The sequence below is a fragment of the Syzygium oleosum genome, unplaced genomic scaffold (assembly GCF_021117445.2).
Source record: "Syzygium oleosum isolate NSW1041296 unplaced genomic scaffold, Sole_v2.1 Sole_v2.55, whole genome shotgun sequence".
Lineage (NCBI taxonomy): Eukaryota > Viridiplantae > Streptophyta > Magnoliopsida > Myrtales > Myrtaceae > Syzygium > Syzygium oleosum.
This window is the reverse complement of record NW_026607539.1, coordinates 653,281-666,440: the sequence shown is the minus strand read 5'-3', so window position 1 is coordinate 666,440 and position 13,160 is coordinate 653,281. Positions and strand designations below refer to the sequence as shown.

Genomic DNA, 13,160 nt, shown 5'->3' with positions numbered 1-13,160 from the left:
GCGAATTGGTACGGGTTTGAAAGAGCTCAAGCTGGGTGAAAGCTTAGTATGCCATTAGCCGAACCCTAGACAGTTCACCTTTGGATAGGTCGTGACAATTGCCACACATGAAACTTAGAGTTCAGGCATCATGTTGAACTCATGAGCATTAATACTAGTATTCTCCTAAAAAATATTACAATAATTGCCCCACTAATCACACGCTCTAACAAAAAACCCAGCCTAGGCGATTGATTCTCGAAACCTTGTAACTAGCCGAAATGAACCAATTTCCATTAACTGTTGGATCCGTTGTTCATCATAGGAGAAATAATTGAACTGCCCACTATTGTTCCAAGGTTACAAGGTATAACCATCATAATAGACGTTTATATTACAGGCGATGAGCTAAACCAAACTTCGAGGATTAGAGATGTGGAACAGGATTAATATGCATATTAATTTGGTCAAAAGTTTTACTTTTCTTATGACCAGGAGATGTAAGGAAAAATTGTCCAAAAAGTCTTAAACCTATTGTATTTTTGCCAATTGAGTTCTAAACCTTTTAAGTTTGTCAATTGAGTTCTAAACCTTTTCTCTTCTTGCCAATTGAGTCCATTAGGCCAATTTTGGTAGCCCGGAGATGACGTGGACGTCGGCCGTCCGGCCAACGCTAACGTGGCAAATTTTTTTAATATTTTAATATTTTATCGAATGTTTTATATTTTTTTCTAGCCTTCTTCCCCTTTGGCTGGTCGCCGGACCGGCCAAAGGCGAGGGCTGCCAAGGTCGACCTTGCCAGCTTTTGGCGAAGCTTGTCCTCGCCGGCCACTGGTGAGGGCAAGCTTTGCTAGCCCCTGGTTGGACGAGGCCAAACCTCGCCTAGCCAAGGCGAGGCCGACCTCGCCGTCACCTGGGTCTCCCTCGCCCAGGCCAGGTCGAGCCTCGCCCAGGCCAGGTCGAGCCTCGCCAAGCCAAGGTGAGGCGACCTCACTGTTGCTTGGTTTCTCTCGCCAAAGCGAGGCCGACCTCAATGTTGTTCTGCAAGGGAGACCTAGGTGACGATGAGGTCGGCTTCGCCTTGGCTGGATGAGGCTCAACCTTGGCTAGGTGAGGCTCGACCTCGCCGTTGCCTTGTTCGCGAAGGCGAGGTCAACCTTGCCGTCCCTCGCCAGAGGGGAAGAAGGCTAGAAAAAAACAATTCGAAAAAAATATTAAAATATTCTTAAAAATTGCCATGTCAGCGTTGGCCGAATGGCCGGCACCAGCGGGCGTTACGTCAGCTCCGGACAGCCAAAATTGACCGGATTAACTCAATTGGTAATAAGTGAAAATGTTTAGGACTTAATTAGCAAACTTGAAAAGGTTAGGACTGAATTGACAGAAGTGCAATAAATTTAGGACTTTTTGGATAATTTTTCCGGAGATGTAATGATCCTCCTTTTTGTCTCTATACCTTTGAACAATAGATGTAAATTTCCAAAGAAACATTTAATCTAACATGGATGAAGTGTGGCTCGGATACCATCAATGTAAAAGAAATATTAATTACTCATAAGTACATAACGGAACAAATACACCTCCAGCCATAGATTTCCAAGAGTAAGCTTGCATTATTTGAATATACGGACTTTATTTATAACTAGGTGGATAAAGGCTTAACCCAATAATCATCACATTACTTTGTATCACCAACATGAATTAGAATTCTAGAAATAATAGAGTGTGGCAAAGGACCGCATTACGCTGCCTCATGCAGATATGCTAACGTCCAAGCGAAGAGATTCCACATTTTCAATTATTCATTCCTACTGACCAGAACTTGCGGACTTTGCAAGTGATATATTTTCGAGAGCTTAGAAAATAAAGCACGGGTTTTGATCTATTTTGTTCATTTACTTTGAGAGAGCTTTTAGAGAGTCGTAAAGAGAAACCTAATGGGAGATTTTTTGTTGATTAATTTTTGTGGGGCTTACTTAGGAGTAATCAGGGCGAGAAAACACTAGTGAGTGAGTGTGATTAAGGGATTGTAATATCCTTTTTGCTAATTATAGTCGATCTATCTTGTCGATCTCTTCATGAAGTAGGCACACCCCTAAACCACGTAAGTTCACTATGCCAGGTTTACTTTTTTTTTTTTTTTTTTCATTTATTTCTCGCTCAAATTGTTTTGTTTTTGTCTACTCTTTCTATTTTGCGTAACAACTAATTGAGACCATATACTTTTAGTTTTTCTAATCAAGTCCTTCTACTTAACAAAATGTCTAATCATGTCTCTCGATACAAAATTCGGCCAAATCCAACTGATGTTGCTGTTGGAGGAAGTCGAAGAGTAACTTGAATTAGGTATTGCTTACGTGGACACCCATCAAGAGGCCACGGATAGTGAATGGATTCAATGTTTATTCTCCCACCAATTCTCTATCCACGATGGGTATTTACCTAGGCAATATTTAATTTACATCACACTTCGGCGTCTTTTGACAGCCACGTTAGTTGGATTCGGCTAGATTTCACATCGGAGGGACTTGATTGAAAAAATTGAAAGTATAGAGACTAGATCAGAAAATTAGTGAAAGTATAAGGACGAAAAGTAAAAAAATTTCAAAAGAAAATGAGAGAGAGAAAGATATTCGATGGCCTTTATTAAGTACACGTGCCAAGCTTTTTGACAAGACATTTAAATTGGGCTTATTGGGCCAAGGTCCAATAGACTAAATCTATTGGATCCACGTGCATAGACTCAAGTTTGGGCATAATGGGCCAAGGTCCAATAGGCAGAGGTTGACATGGACCAGCGTGAAGATAATAAGAATAGGTTTCTTGAGCAGCGCCTCCTAACACACGAACATATTATTGCTGTTTCGACCCAATTGCCTCCACAACTTTTCCGATAGATGCCCGGCCGGTCCACAATGATGGACATGATCAGCCATCATAAAGAGCAATGGCATCTGTTTGAACGAGTCTACATTCACGATCAAGTCTTCTATATCAACCTTGTGTAGTTTAATCCCTTCAATGGCATCTGTTCCCTGTTAGAGCCCAATAAAAAATAATTATGCATATTGGAAGCACTTGCAAATAAACAAATAAAGACCATTATAACACAAGCAGTTGCTAGGCGAAGATATATTCATCTTATGAAAAAAGGACAAATGAGATCGATTTATCAGTTGATAAACACTGTCGGTTTAAAAAGAAAATTAACAAAACACTAAATAAAGATAATAAATCCTAATTTCTTACTTAAACCCTATTTGGCAAAAAGAAGAATTGCATATGTGGCTATCTTAATTATGCAATCTAAAGGTTTTTACAACACATGTAAATGTGAAGTCCACAAAAAGAACAAATATATATGTGCTCAAATAATTTTTGCTTTAGGACATGATTAAACTTTTACTGAATTTTGATTAACCACTTGTAGAGCATCCTCATAACGCCATATTCTACTTTGCTTGTTGGGATTTTCAAGGCACTCTTGAATCACAATTTGTCTACCCATTTCTTGAAGCAAATCATGCATCCATATTTTGTTATTTTCATCGATGTATATTAGCCATTTTTTAGCCAGAATCTCAATCCCACAATCGGCATGCACACTGCATTGGTCTAGGGATTTTATAATCTCTTTTTTGTCATATCCATTTAGAAAACACGCGATGTCGAGAAAAATCGTTCACTCATTGGCCTCTAAGCCATTGATAACAGTTTTCAGTATTTCATGAACTTTACCCTGAGGGATTTCTTTCAGGCGATCAAAAGCTCATTGCCATTGTTTGACGCTTTTGTCGTTCAAGAAAGAACCCATCACGGTCAAAACCAAAGGAAGCCTATTGGAAAAACTGGTGAAGCAATTTGAGAGCATCTTATAATCACTTTTGGAATATCTTTCTCAGAATGCATTCCAACTGAAGAGCTCGAGAGCTTGATCATCATTCAGCGATCTTACCTTATAGATTTCCCCGCATAGACCAATTAAGGTTCTTCGTGTCGTGGGATAAAAATGACTCTACTTCCTGAGCTTAAGTTTATTGCCTCAATCAGGTGGCTCAGAGGCTCTGACAACCCTTCAACATCATCAAGCACCAGCAAAACCCTCCTGTTGTCAAGCTTACTCCTCATGAAGTTTGTTACTGCATGAATATTGTCGCCAAACTCTGAAACTCCATCGCCGAGAACGTCACCAAAATGGGTCTCCTGCATTTTGACGAGGCCATCTCGGCTCGATATTTCCTTCACGTTCGCCAGAAAGCGACTCCGATCAAATTGATCTACAATTCGATGGTACAAAGCTCTCACAAGTGTAGTCCTTCCTATTCCGCTAGGGCCGGAAATTCGCACGATTTGAACCTCCTCAACCTCTAATTGGAGTAGGGAGTACAAGGCTTGTACCTGGGAATCTAACCCAACTGGATGGAAAGCAAGCAGGTTCGTGCGTAAGCCGCTCAGTCTTCTTGAGATTTTCTCAACAACGGATTGGATAAATTCAGCTTCAAGTCTGCAAATTATCAACAACTAAAGGCGTGACTCTGGTTTTCATGCTAGTAAAAGATGAAGAAAAGATCAATAAGATGATATTCCATAACTTAGGAGTGTCATCCATCTAATATAATTTAATATTTAGTATCCAATCCACTATAATAGTATGTAGTGGCATGGGAGACGTTGACCTGTGGGTAAGCGGCTCAGTCTTCTTTTGGCTAATCCTTAAGCAACAAATTAAAAGAAGAGGGATAGGAAAGAGGTTCTACTATAGAAAGTTTCTTGGCCAAAAAGGCAACGATATAGAAAGTTGAGAGAGAGAGAGAAGCGGGCAATGACGAGATAGAAGGAAACAAACTGGAGGCTGAACTTTCTTTTGAAACCCTAGCTAGGTACCACAGTCCGAACAATACAAAGACTAACAACTTTTTCTTTTCTTTTCTTTTATTGGCCGTGGAAGATGTCTGGACTTGCCATTTTCGTTCTCTTTAATATTACAAAAAGCAAGCATGAGACTTCTTTGTTAGCATATGTCTCGAGTTTGAGCTCATGGATGAAATCCGACCCAAATCGAATTGCTCGAAAATCTGGCCATATAAGAAAAGTCCACTTTGTGACCGCCTTCTCCAAGTCTAAATCCTTTTGCACTTGTGAGTCCAAATTGGAGTTGGACTGCGACTGTTGGAAGAGGACTTAAAAATAGGATTGTTGCTGACCAGTTGACAAAAAGATTCTGGACGTTCGACATCGAAAGTAGCAAAACACGTGAGTTTTTTTTTTCTGTGATTTTGAGTCAGTTTCAATATCCCCATGTTGGAGTCAGATTATATCTGGTTATGCCTCAATATATAAATACGTATTTTGTCTCTTATGAATAAGAGAAGCAAGAGGTGATTTAGTGGCACATCTTAGATATAATTCTTTGTGGTTTACATCCCGTTGCTGCACGTCTTCTCGTGAATTACATCTTGGCACTTGTTTGAGCAGCTTGAATTTTGTGGGTAAAAGTTTGTGTAATTTTTTTTGTGAGATTCAGAAATTATTTCGTGAGAAATTGTGAGTCTAAACATTATGTGAGTTGTTACGTGTAATTAGGGCCGTAAAACAATGAGAGTATTTGAGTGACTCGAGTATGATTGTAATGCCTATTATATGGTTTTATGTATATTGAAATCCTGTCACTACAAAAAAAGTGGATTTTAGCGACGAATTTTGCGACGAAAAACTTGGGCAAATTCGTCGCTAAACAAATTTGCGACGAAATTAGCGATGAAAAAAAATTCGTCGCTAATACGCTGTCGCAAAATTTAGCGAGGAAAAATTTCAATTTTTGTCGCTAATTAGCGACGGAAAAATGTACGTCGCAAAATTCGTTGCTAATTAGCGACGGAAACCAATTCGTCGCAAAATTCTTCGCTAATTAACCGTGACCAAATTCGTCGCTAATTTGCCACGAACTTTTATCGTCGCAAAAATCGTCGCTAAATTGCGACGGAAAATAAACCGTTGTAAAATTTGTCGCTAATTATCCGTGGCAAAAGTCATCGCTAATTTGCCACGAATTTTCTTCGTCGCACAATTCGTCGCTAAATTACGACGGAAAAAAATTCATCGGAAAATTCGTCGCTAAATTGCGACGGAACAAATACGTCGCAAAATTTGTCGCTAAATATTCGTGGCAAAATTCGTCGCTAAATTTGTCGCTAAGTATTCGTGGCAAAATTCGTCGCTAATTTGCCACAAACTCTTTTCGTCGCAAAATTCATCACTAAATTGCGACGGAAACTGTTTGTCGCAAAAGTCGTCGCTAATTGTTTTGTGGCAAATTCGTGGCAAAATCCGTTGCTAATTTGCCACGAATTTTTTTTTTATCAGTAATTTGTAACGCCCCACCTTGGGGTCATTCACGTGACGTCCCGTTCATTATTATCTTTCGTTACACACAAGCGGAAGCATATCTCGGGACAATCACATTCAGAACAAACAGCGGGATTAAGACAAACAGCATCATGAACAAACCTTATGTTTACAGGACAAGCAAACATATTTTACAAGCCAACTTAGCCGATTTTAGCCATTTACACAACAAACGTTATGGCTTGGGTGTCCTAAGCCCACTACTACGGATTCACAGCTCCTAGCTTTCCCCGAACTCCAACATGGCTCAAACTCCCCCTGTCGCCGCCGTCCGTTCGACCATCCTATGGACCTGAGAGGGGAAAACAACGGGGGATGAGTCGGGGAGACTCAGCAAGTGAAAACACTAATGTCAAGTGAGGATAAATCGATTGCCGTTAACATGAGTCGGCCCTTACCGCACCGGCATCGATGGCAAATCAATAGCAAAGTTCATGCCGACAAATACTAGAGAACTCTAAGCATAGCTATAACACGCGAACATCACTAGCCAAATTCCGGCTTCTATCTCGAGATATGAACGTCAAACACAAAACATAAACAAGCCAAAGAAATAACCAATCAAGACCAAACACGATCCAAGCAAACCACGTCACAACGCATCTCATCATCATTTCCCGAGATTAGGGAATTCACTTAAACAACAATTAAACAAGAACTAGAGAAAACGAGGCGTGTGAAGGACACGTGAGTCTCGGCGACTCTCGGACGATTCTTGGTGGTTCTCGGGCTTAAACACGAACACACGGCCTTGGACGTGGCTTCCTCACTTGATCGAACCACAAGAGAGACACGAGCTAACCAGTGAGCTTTTTCTCTTTTTCTTTTTTTCTCTTTCTCGATCATGAATACGAAGCAAGAAATAAGAAAGAAGGTTGGCCGGAGCTCTCGGGGCGTGAACTAGGAAGCAAGAAAGTCAAAGAAGAAGGTGATGGCCGGCTAGTTTGGGCGTGGAAATGGTGTGAGATGAGAGAGAAGGGGGGATTGTCTTGCTATTTATAGAACTAGGAAACCTTAGACTTGAGCCAATAAGAGAGGGCCTCTTAGTCAAATTTCATGATGGCCTTCATTAAATACCATTTAATGACTAAAGCCAAAAGAAAATGATGAAGGGCCAAGCTTATCTTCACCTCATTAGCTCTCTCTCTCTCTCTCTCTCTCTCCCCCTTCCTCTCGGCTTCTCTCTCTCTCTCCATTTCTCTCTCCCCTTGGCCGAATGGCCTTCTGTCTATTTATAGAGAGGCAAAACTTGGGGCCAAAGTTTGGATGAGGTAAGCGCACGTGTCATTGGAACATGAGGTCATCGCTTACCTCAGCTTCATTAATAACAAGGGACAAAATTTCATGATGAAGAACCAATAATTCTCTCTTGGCAACTCTCTCAGTCGACTCTCGTTTTCCCCCTGAGATGACCTCCAATCAAAGCATAAAATATCTCATTTGAAAGTTCAGAATGTGTACTTTAAATCACCAGAAGACACCAAGTCTAAATTCCAACGTTCTTGTATAGAAAATGCTGAATATTTGAAATCCGACAAAACGGGACAGCTTTGCACTGTTCACGAAATCGGACTTGAAAACATAGTAAATGGACTTTAAAAATTCTCAAATTTGAATATGTCATAAAAAAGGCCTTAACAAACATTTTCATGAAGAGCACAAAATCTGAATCTCTCTGTAAACACCATTTTTAGTAGCTCAAAAACAGACTAAAAACAGTTCACCGGAACAGCATTCTTGTTTCTCAAAGTAAGCTCTGTCCAGAATCCAAATCATCTCGAAAAATTCCCAAATTTATATACATTATAGAAAAGGAAGTTCTCAACAACTTTTGTGAAGGAAACGTTTCCAAAATCGGCCCAGAAAAGCTTATAGAAAATAAAGACAGTGTGAACATCACCGAAATACCCATTCTGGGCAGTTTCACACGGTCCGAAAATCAGGCCGTCGTACCACTCATATCAAGTCCAAAAATTCTGAAATTAAAGTATGTAAAACTTCAAGATGTTTGGAACAACTTTCAAGAAGGAAGTGTTTTGAAATTCGGATCACAAAAGTCTCCCCAAAAATAACAAAATGAAGGGGTACAAAGGATCCAAAACTGGGTTTTCCAAAACAAGAGTAAAAATTAGTTCCGATTGGAAAACCACCAAACTTAAACCATAGCCATTTCCCAGGGACTGAAATTGAGGATATTACAATTTACCTGCGGCTTCCCAGGCCCAAAAATCGGGATGTGACATAATTTGCGACAAACTTATTCGTGGCAAAAGTCGTCGCTAATTTTGACTTTTGCAACGAATATTATATCGGAACGAATTTAGCTATAATTTGTTATTAATTCTTTAGTGACGAAGTTTGTTTGGGGACGATTTCAATTTTAAATCTAATTAGGAGCAAAATTAAATTCTAGAATGTATATTTAACATTGATTATGGAGGTATTGTAGCTCGAAAGAGAATGTACAATAATGGAGTTCCAACAAAAACAGCCCCTCCCAATCAGCACATTTTCCGAATTTACGCCCTACAATGATGTTCATGAGCATGTTTCAAGCATTGAACACCATTTGGGCAATATAGAGGTAGCTACGCATAAATGAACATCACGTAATACATTGAAAATAATCAAAGGACACGAGACAACCATAGAGGTAGATGCTAATCTGCAAAAGATTATGATATATGCAAAGTTGCAATGTCTCACATGATGCTATTCGATATCCAATCTTGTAATACATAGAGATAGATAAGCATTAATGAACATCATGTAATACATTCAAAACATTGAAAGGACACGAGACAACCATAAAATATGGGCAGCTTTGGTACTCGGCAGGACACCAGGAACAGTCACTTTTGTCGACACCTGATAAAATATGGATACATAAATAAAGATAATGAATTAGTCTAGAGCTAAAAAAAATAAGTAGGAGGGTTAAAAAAAAGCGTTCCAGGACTAACATCAATGTTCTTACATTTGAATATGAGTCAACTTTCACATCCACTGTAGTTTTTTCACCCTTGTAAATCGTATTTATGTCGCCTACAAAAATTTGATCCTTTTTTCAAACCACCAATAGCTTTAAGTCCCTGTAATGCAAAAATTAAAATCCATAACAGCGTTGATCAGAATTTCTACATGGGCAGACAAGATAACATGCGCACTTGATATGGACAGGGCGCAGAAGAGAGATTGAATTCTCTCTCTTTTTCCCAATTGTGGCTTCTCAGAGGTAACAGCAAGAACCAAAATTCAGCATCCAAGAATTTAGAAAAAGCAAATTTAGCTGGACCAAGAAAAATGAACCCATCTGCTGGGGCATCTGAAAAAGCACTTCACTAAGAGAGGAAAAAGCAAAGACATGAAAAAAGTCACTTCTTTTTGCTCAGTAAGCAAGAATTTGGTTGAACAAGCCAGCCAACATCTTTATGGTCAAGCTTTTGGTCCTCATACTTGTAAATCATTTTCGAAAAACTCCTGACCAAGGAAAAATGTAGCCACCCCAAATTTTAAAACATAATACAACAATTTATGTCAGTAGACATCTGAAAAACAAAAATTTTCCAGTTGCTTAGGTCACCCAGACCAGAGAGATGAGAGGAATTCAAGCACAAAGTTACACCCAAAAAACAAGAAACATACCTTCAATCAACAATTGATTGTTACTTTTCATTGTCAGAATAAAAAAGTCTCTTAAACAACAATTTCTCAGCATCCAACAAAGAAGGGCCACTCAATGCTTTAACCGGATATCACAAAGGTGATAAATTTAACTGATGTTTTTTGAGCAGAAGATGTTCAAATGGATGAGAACGTGCAGTGAAATTAGGCAAGAAGCACCAAAGTAAGACGATAAAGTTAGACTTTGGGTTATTTGCATGTATATCAGTTGTTCCGCCAAAATTGAAGCAACTTTAGCAGCAAAAGAAATACATCATGGTCAGGAGGATCTTTGAAAGTAAGATAAGTGCAAAAGAGCCATGCTTGGTATACTAACATAGAACAAGCCTCATTTATCAGTGAGAAATGCCCCTCACATTCACTTCCCCCGATATATCTGCCAAAAAACAGGTCAACTATCTCAGGATATTTTCATCAAGAGCATTTTAAATAAACATGCAAGTATCTCTAAATGATAAACTTACACTGTACCCAAACATTTGCCTTGCCAAACCACATCATTCTTTTTTTCTTCCTTCATTATGTCTATTACGCCATTTCCCACAACAGACCTTGGCAACTCAGTTCTGCAGCCTTTTCCTTTAGATTGACCACCAGACTGTAACTGGTTCACCACCTGCAAATTCAAGCAATTAAGCTCGCAGAATTAATGACGTAAATCGTACAATAACCAAAACACAGGTTCTCCTTAGATAGGCCCAGATCGTGCTTGTCCGATACATCCCAAGAATAAGATACATCGGCAGATGTATGCATTAGCAGAATGTGAACTAGGCATATGCTGATCCAAGAACAAGCTTTTCTTGTTTTATATTTGGGTCTCTCTCTTTTTTTCCCGCTTTCTAGGGAGAGCTAGGGGAGGGGTTAAAATTCTTAGAATTGGATACATAAAATTGTCGTGACTTCACCCAAAAAACAAGAAACATACCTTCCTGGGTTTGGGGAGAAAAACCAGCAGAAGACAGCCTCATTTTTTTGGCAATCAGAACTGCAAAATCCAAATTTCACATAATGCTCAGAAATCTGAACTTCTTTAAGAAAATATCAACCCCGACTAAAGGAGATCCAAAATTGTGAACCTTCTTTTATTTTCACTAAATTTCTCTGGATAAAAGTACACAACCCACTGCACTGACCAAGAAAAACTTGTTTTTCTTTTTACCGCGATTTTCCCTTCATAATATAACACCACACTTTTGCATCCCCATAACCTTCTCTGACAAAACCCCCAAAATAAAATCCATATCTAGGAACAAAGGACTCAAAAGTCATTTCTATGCAAATATGATCAGAATTTGAAATCAAATCAGGCATGTATTTCTACAATGTTCAAATATCATGATTTTCTGTCGCTAATTACGGCAATAATATGGGATCTCCAAATTTTCAGTTTTTCGCAAGCATTGTACAGACATGTAAGAAAGTTGTGCACAGAAAGTAATTGTTGTAAGTTGGCCCTCATAAGGTGATATTGTGGCTATTCTTTCCAAGGCAAGAGAAGATGCTGAATTAAGCAAGCTTACCCCCGAAGAGAATGAACTAGCAAGGACCGACAAAATCATCATCAGCAGCAGCAATCTCATCATCATTGTGTTGCTCATCATTGTGCCCATCACCTATTGGATTAGTGGGAGGTACACGAGGAACCTCATCGTGATCGAGGTTGAGATGTCGCATGTTCAATTGCGTTTGAGCCTCTAGATATTTATATTGTTGTTTGACCACTCTAATTTCATCGTCCTTCTGTACAAGTAACTGTTTCAGTTGGTTCAATTCTTGGGTCATTTGCTTCTCATGTCGTGTCCTCCTTGAAACAGCCGCATAAACAGCCGCATTGGAGGATGAAGTTGCAGCAGCCTTCGTTGTGTATTCCCTTGACAAGGATCCCATCTCAAATACTTTTCCTCTTTTCATTCCACCCGATGCCTCCACCCATAATGCCATACTGTCAACCGATGGCTCAGACGTAGCAACACCATCACCACCACTAGCAGTGCTCATTAAAAGTTCATCATATTTTTCCTACATTAATAATATAGATGAAAATAAAATAACTTCATATATACAATTACCATAAATATTTAAATTATTCATGATTTTCATTCTAGTTTCCATAAAATCCGAAATATAACCTCATATACCTTAATAGCTTTTGCGCAATCACCAGTCCATGTCTTATCTTTTTTCTGAAATGTGCGTTCAAATGTAGCTGCAAATGTTGGTTCCGTCCCCAATTCATTTGCCTACAAAATATAAACATAAATGAGTAATTATTGAATTAAATTAACTTACAACATGTTTAATAGACTTACCATTCTTTTTCTATGCTCCCCGATGTTAATAGAGCCCCCAGCATATGTGGCAGACCCTTCACTCGAACTAAAAGTTTGATTTTTCTTATTTCGTTCACTCATTTGCTTATGCTTTTCGGTGTCCCAAGTTCTCTTAATTTCCGTCCAATTGTCAGTCGTAATAAAATCCGATTTTTCTTGATGAATCTTTGCTTTATTCATTACATTTTGCATGTGATCACCGGCTTTCTTCTTAAAAATTCTTCTGACTTCATATTCTTCCGTTTCATCCCACCTGAACTTCCGCTGCAATTAATAGAAAAATAACTGAAAGTTATTATGAGGGTCACATATCCATTACCATGCACCAGACAATTCGTGAGAAAATTCATTCTTGACCATTAATATGCAACACCGAACTTAGTTTGTGAGAAAATAGAAGGACAAAACTTACCTTGAACTCATTCCACCACAAATCCTTTAATTCTTGTGGAGCGCTGCTGAAACTAATATATTGCCCCATCCAATAGTTATTGATTATTTTATTAAGTTCCCTCACAACATACGTAGCATCCGTGAATCTGCAAACAGGTTATAGCGATATGGACAATGAAAAATGAAGCATAAGGATAATTTCCAACATGGACAATTCAATTGACATCTATATCTAAAACCCAAAATATGATATATACTTATAAAAAATGAAGTACTTACGAATCTTCACATGGGCATATCATGCATCGGTTATCTTCTTCACCTGTGTTTCCCTCATCATTTGAGTGTTGCACTGAAGAAGGAGAT

At 38.9% G+C, this 13,160-nt stretch overlaps 1 pseudogene; it reads right to left on the bottom strand.

The window, feature by feature from the left end:
• Positions 1-2,816: 2,816 nt before the first annotated feature.
• LOC130136936 (TMV resistance protein N-like) lies at positions 2,817-3,793 on the bottom strand (annotated as a pseudogene).
• Positions 3,794-13,160: the final 9,367 nt, after the last annotated feature.